Genomic DNA, 7,318 nt, shown 5'->3' on the forward strand with positions numbered 1-7,318 from the left:
GAAGGAAAGAGAGAGAGAACAGAGGAGAGAGAGAGGGAGGAGGAGAGAGAGGAGGAGGAGAGGAAGAGAAGAGGAGGAGGAGAGAAGAGGAGGAGGCGGATAGAAGAGAGAGAGAGAGAGAGGAGGAGGAGAGAGATCGAGAGAGACAGTTTATTATTTCTGACTTTTGGTACGCCTCTGCTGGTTTTGGGAAATGTTTTTATGCTTTTGTACGCGGGGCGCTGTCCTCAGATAATCGCATGGATGTGCTTTCGCCGTAAAGCCTTTTTGAAATCTATCAATCGTTGGATTAACTGGGAAGTTAAGTCTTTTAAAATAGATGTACAGGAAGGAGGCAGGGAGGGAGAGAGAGGAAGAGAGATGGAAGGGAGAGCGGAGAGAGGGGGAGAGAGAGGTAGGGTAGGGACAGAGGGAGAGAGAGAGTAGTAGGTGGAGAGAGAACGGAGGGACAAGGCAGGAGGGAGGCGACAGGGAAGGAGGGAGAGAGAGGGGAGGTAGGGGAGAGGAGAGAGGGAGGGTCAGGGCAGGAGGGAGGAGGGAACGGGGGAAGAGAGGGAGAGAGAGAGGTAGAGTAGGGAGAGAGGGAGGGAGGGAAAAAGAGAGCTAGGTAGGGAGAGAGGGAAGGGCCCGATCACTCTCTCTGTTCTGTGTTTGACCACTACCGGAGCAATTCAGGTCCCACATGTATTTCTCGACGCAACTCCGTTATTTGGTGCAAAATGGTCGGGAGCTGCTAGTCTGCTACATCGTAACTTTTAGTAGCCTGCCGCATCCTGCAAACTTTCGTGCTACTGTGCGACTGTGCATGCTGCCTTTGCTTGTCTGTAGGCTAGGAGGCAAGGCGGGGGCACTGCGCAGGCTTCAATACCTTCACAGGCGTATAATGTTGTTGTTCGTTTATTGTGATATTGTCATTCAATGTTGAGGATGGACAGTTGCTAATGACCAGTTCGAGCGTCTCTGAGTTGTATGACTGGTGTGCAGTGAGCAGAGAGGTCAGGCATTTCTCTACTGGACGATACTGAAAGACCAAATTCCAGATACCAAATAATTTAGTGCATTCATTATAACAATAGATGCGAAAACGGCGAGTTTTCTGAGGAACAGATTCACTACCACACGAGTTCTAACACGTCAGCGTGGCTAGTGTTGAAAGGAAACAGCCCAAGTCTTAAGACTAGCCAATTCAACAAAGTCCGATGTGTCATAGCTAGCTAAAGATTCGCTAACCAAATATGGTTCCAATGTTAGCTTGTTAGCTAGCTAACATTAGGCTTATAATAGCAATGTGAATTGGCATTCTAGAAAATATCCCCAAAGTTACAACACACAAGTTCGATGTTAGCTAGCAAGCCCAGCCCATCTAACCTCAGGCTAACGTTAGCTATAGCTCACAGCTAGCTTATTAAACTTGGAGGATCCTTTACCTGGAGGGAGAGTGAGAGAGGCGGGAGAGAGAGATGAAAACTTAAGATGTTGTTACGTAGAGTAGTATCAGTGAGTGAACTCAGAATATTAATAGCTCCCCATATAGTAACGTACATCACTCCCCGTGAACACGCTATAGACTGTAGTTATGAGCCCGACATCAAAATAACCAGATCTGAGCACACACAGGACTATCAATTATACAATCCCGCCAAATACCATTATACCAAACATACCCTACTAATATCCGTAACCATACCATATCCAATCCCTAACATATTACCAATATACCAAAGCATACACATAACTAAATTATACCGTATACCATTAAACGCGATACCATATAACTATACACATTTATACCAACATACCATACATAGAATATACCTACGCGTGTGTACTAGAATTATAACTCCCAATACAATACCATACCTCTGATATTGTCATAGCTAGACCCTAATACACACTTTATAGCATGCATACCATATTTAATATACCTATACCCAAATACCAATACCATTAATTATATACCAGTTTATACCACTCATATATATACCGTTTCGGCTATTTTTATCCAACATACCATATTAATATAACATAGCCATACCAATAGCATACCATATTAATACCATACATACCATAATGTCAAGATACCCCTCGAAACTCCTCAGATTACCATAACTATACCATATGTAATATACCGTATTACCATACATACCATATTAATTATTCCGGTATAACCAATAATATACCGTATTTACCATACTATACCATATTAATATACCATATACCATAACAACCATACCACCTATTAATTTACCAAATATACACATACAATATCAATACCCATATTAGATTTACCATATCCATACATACCAACATGCATTTACCATACATACTCACGCCACCATATTAATATTACCAGCAAAACCATACATACCATATTTAATATACCATATACCCATACATACCATCCATAGGTAGATATAACATATTACCATACCCATATTTAGATATTATATATATCCATACCATTATTAGATGATACATATACTCAAATACCCATTATTAGATAAGTACATCATACTCATAGCCATATCTAATCTTTATAGAGGATAATTAAACCCAATACTCTATTTAGACTATTAGATAGTAACCCCATAACCTTGTAAATTAAAATATCCTATATATACCATACCTATAGAATTACAGTATACCCCTATACCGTATATAGATTAGATTACATTATTAACCTACCATATTTAGATTATAATTACCATGTGATAAAACTGTAGCTATACAGCATAATTAGTCTTACCCGATACATATACCACATACCATATTAGATATTACTAACCCTATGCGGACATATTATGTAAAGAATAAGCCCTTATCCAACGGTTATACCAATTAGACCCCTATTAACATATACGAACCACCTAGTGGCAAATTAGATAATTACAACGACCATATTAGCATATGACATATACCATATTAGATATTACATTATACCATACCATATTAGATTATTACAATACCATATAGATTGGACAGATACCATATTCGATATTACATATACCATATTAGATATTACATATACCATACCATATTGAATATTACATTATACCATATTAGATCATATACCATATTGAATTACATATACCATATTAACTATGACATATTACCAATTCGATAATACATATACCCATATTAGATATTACATATACCATACCTATTAGATGATTACATATTACCATATTAAGATATTACATATACCATATTAGATATTACATATACCATATTAGATATTACATATACCATATCTAGATATACATTTACCATATTAGATATGACAATACCATATAGATATGAATATACCATATTTCGATATTACATATACCATATTAAGATATTACATATTCATACCATATTAGATATTACATTTACCATATTAGATATTACATATACCATATTAGATTGATTAATATACCATATTAGATATTACATATACCATATTAGATATTACAGGATACCATATTAGATATTACATATACCATAATCGTATTAGTGGACCATTAACGTATTACAACAACAGGGTAGCTAAAAAGGAGGAGGAAGTTTAAGTGTTTCTAAAACGCTTCAGCAAGTTGTCTTCTATATTCAATAACATACAGGAGGATTGTATTGACATCTAAAAGCTTAGTAGACATATACACACCCAGCACCACCAACCACCGTCCCCGTCCCCGTCTCCCGCAGAGCGATCAGACATCCCTGACAACGTATCTTGCAAGCCGTTGAACCCCTAGGCCTTCATGCATATCTATATCACACATATAAAACTTCTCAACGCAGCTATAGCCTGATGTCATTATTTTTGCTTGTCAGAGCCTTCGTTCTTGGAACCGAGGATTTAAAGGGGCGCAGTTCGCTTTCTATTTCCGCCTCTGTTGTCGGCCCTGCTTTCCCTTCTGCTTCTCCTCCTCTCTCCTCTCACTAGCTTAACTACCACCACCACAGTCACCAGCCCTCCCTGCCCCCCATTAGCAAACATCCTGCAAGGTGGGCAGAGTCATATGGTGTATGAAGCACTGACAAAATAGAAAATAACAATAGCCCACAGCGGAGGTATATAGTGTCGCCCCTGAAAACAGCGGAGGTAGAACGGGAACAGCGGAGTAGAGCGGGGAAACAGCGGAGTAGAAGGGGGAACAGCGGGAGGTTAGAGCGGGAACGCGGAGTAGAAGGGGGACAGCGGAGGTAGAAGGTGGAACAGCGAAGATAGAAGGGGGAACGCCGGAGGTAGAACGTGGAACAGCGGATAGAAACGGGGTGAAACACAATTTGGTCTAGAAAAACCGGGGAACAGCTGGGATCCAACTGATCCTAGAACGGGGAACAGCGGAGGGTGTAACGGGGAACAGCGGAGGTAGGAACGGGGTTAACAGCGAGTAGAGCGGGAACAGCGGGAGGTAGAAGGACCGGCAAAACACAGCAGGAAGAGCTAAGAGCGGGGCAGACAGCTGGAGGTTAGAAGGGGCGAACACGAGTCCCAGCTAGACAAGTAGATGTTCAGAAGGGGTGTCCAACAGCGGAGATAAGCCACAGGGGATCACAGCGGAGGATAGAACCTACGTCCTGGTCCCCGAATAAGCGGAGGTAGAACGGGACAAGAACAGCGGAAGGTAGAACGGGAACACGGAGGTAAAAGGGGCGAACAGCGGAAAGGTAGAGAACGGGGAACAGCGGAGGTAGGAATGTGGGAACAGCGGAGGTAGAAACGGGAAACAGCGGAGGATAGAACGGGAAACAGCGGAGGTTAGAACGGGAACAGCGGAGGTAAACGTGGAACATCGGAGGTGAAGAGAGGAACAGCGGAGGTAAACGTGGAACAGCGGAGGGGACGGGGAACAGCGGAGGTAAACGGGAGGAACAGCGGAAGTAGAACGTGAACAGCGGAAGGTAGAAGGCGGAACAGCGGAGTAGACGGGAAACAGCAGAGGAAGAACGTGGGAACAGCGGAGGTAGAAGAGGGAACCTCCTAACCGGTCAAGGTGTATAACGTGGAACCAGCTGGACCCGTTCAGAATAACTGGGGAAAACGAGCTGGAGGTCATATAACGGGGAACAGTGCGTTATTATAGCACAATACAAGTTCAGGGAATTTACACCGCGGAAGGTTAGCATAAGGGGAACAGCGAGGTAAGAACGTGGAACGCGGAGGAGACGGGGAACAGCGGATGGTAGAAGGGGAACAGGCGGAGTAGACGGGGACAGCAGAGCTAGAAGGGAACAGCGAGGTAGAACGGGAACCAGCGGAGTAGAACGGGAACAGCGGAGGTACGAAGGGGGACAGCGGAGGTAGAACGGGAACCAGCGGAGGTAGAACGGGGAACAGCGGAGGTAAGAACGGGTAACAGCGGAGCGTAGAACGGGGAAAAGCAGAGGTAGAACGGAACAGCGGAGGTAACGGGGAACGCGAGGTAGAACGGGGAACCAGCGAGGTAGAAGGGGAACAGCGGAGGTAGGGCGGGAAACAGCGGAGGTAGAACGGGAACAGCCAGAGGTTTAGAAGGGAACAGCAGAGTAGAAGGGGGAACAGCAGAGGTAGAACGGGGAACAGCAGAGCGTAGAAGGGGGAAACAAGCGGAGGTAGGGCGGAGAACAGCGGAGGGAGAAGGGGAACAGCGGAGGTAGGCGCGGAAACCAGAGGCGGAGGTAGAAGGGGAACAGCGTAAGGTAGGGCGGGGGAACAGCGGAGGTAGAAGGGGGAACAGCGGAGGTAGAAGGGGGAACAGCGGGAGGATATAACGGGAACAGCGGGAGGTAGAACGGGAACCAGCGAGAGTAGAAGGGGCGTGCTGAGTTTATTTGCAGGAGTCGAGTAGCGAAAGTGGAAGGAGAGTCGCAGCATGGCGACGATCGTTCTCCAGAACAGTAGTCCCGTCACAACGTTTTTCCACTGACCTTTGCCAATGCGCCTTGGATGAAATTCCAGGAGCCCAGCCAAATCACAGTATTTACCACCCGTATGAGAGCACAACACGCGTTAGCAACATTTTTGCATTCTCCATTGCTAACGTCTACTTTATTTTTATTGAAAAAAACCTGCAAGGCAAGTTAGAACACGATTACCTTACGCACAAACAGCGGAACGGGTAAGACAAGGAGGAAACAAGCGGACGACCATTAATTGAAATAGGGTGATACAGCGGAAAAACACAAGAGTGGCTAGAAGGTGGGAACAGCTGACAGACCGGGCTCAAAGTTAAATACCTGGGGAAAGAACCTCACGGCGCATCTACCGGTAGGGCCCAATGTATCCCAGGGGAACACGGACGTAGAACAGGAATCAGCGTACGAATGGCTTGTCAGACGGGCCCAATACCAGCGGATATGGGGTAGAAGGGGGAACAGCGGAGGAGGGCGGGGAAAAGCCAGTCGGAGGTCAGAAGGGGGGGACGCGGAGTAAGGGCGGGGTTACACCTGAGACGTCTTTATGTCTTTTAGATGGGGAAACAGCGGGACCAAGATAGAAGGCCAACTGGGGCGTAACCGGTCGAGAGATTGTAGAACAAGGAAGAGAACAGCACGGACCTGTAGATATCGGGGATTACGTATTACACACGATCAATGGTGCACTCACCACTTTTTCACATTAAAATTGACTTTGTTAAGTATAGAGGGGCATCTGCTGTCGGATGAGAGAAGTGAGAGAGGAGACAGACGAATGAGAAAGAGGTATGTTGAGAGAGACGCCAAAGTGAGAGGAGAGAAGCCAGACAGAGACAGGAGAAGGAGCAAGAGAGCCAGAAGACATTTCCGTGGCAACCAAGAAAAAAATGCAATGAAGAGAGAAGAGAGAGAGAGAGACAGAGAGAGAGAGAGACAGAGAACAGAGAGCAGAGACAGAGGACAGAGACAGAGACAGAGAGAGAGAAGAGATGAGTATGAGAGAGAGAGATGAGAGATACATACATATCTCTTAAAATTAACCTACCTCCTCAAAAAATTTTTTGCCGTTTCCAAACCATACATACCATATTAATATACCATATACCATACATACCATACCATATTAGATATTACATATACCATACCATATTAGATATTATATATACCATACCATATTAGATATTACATATACCATACCATATTAGATAGTACATATACCATACCATATTAGATATTATATATACCATACCGTATTAGATATTATATATACCATACCATATTAGATATTATATATACCATACCATATTAGATATTACATATACCATACCGTATTAGATAGTACATATACCATACCATATTAGATATTACATATACCATATTAGATATTACATATACCATACCATATTAGATATTACATATACCATATTAGATATTA

General features: G+C 43.7%; 1 long non-coding RNA gene across 2 annotated transcripts in view; it reads left to right on the plus strand.

The window, feature by feature from the left end:
* The first annotated feature begins 5,255 nt into the window (after positions 1-5,255).
* Positions 5,256-7,318, plus strand: part of LOC139026981 (uncharacterized) — a 10,428-nt gene continuing 8,365 nt past the window's right edge. For both annotated transcript variants that reach the window (XR_011479000.1, XR_011478999.1), the window contains exons 1-2: positions 5,256-5,331; positions 5,690-5,710. This is a non-coding gene — a long non-coding RNA (uncharacterized lncRNA). The remainder of the gene's footprint in view (positions 5,332-5,689; positions 5,711-7,318) is intronic.

Source organism: Salvelinus sp. IW2-2015, unplaced genomic scaffold, assembly GCF_002910315.2.
Source record: "Salvelinus sp. IW2-2015 unplaced genomic scaffold, ASM291031v2 Un_scaffold6588, whole genome shotgun sequence".
Taxonomy (NCBI): Eukaryota; Metazoa; Chordata; class Actinopteri; order Salmoniformes; family Salmonidae; genus Salvelinus; species Salvelinus sp. IW2-2015.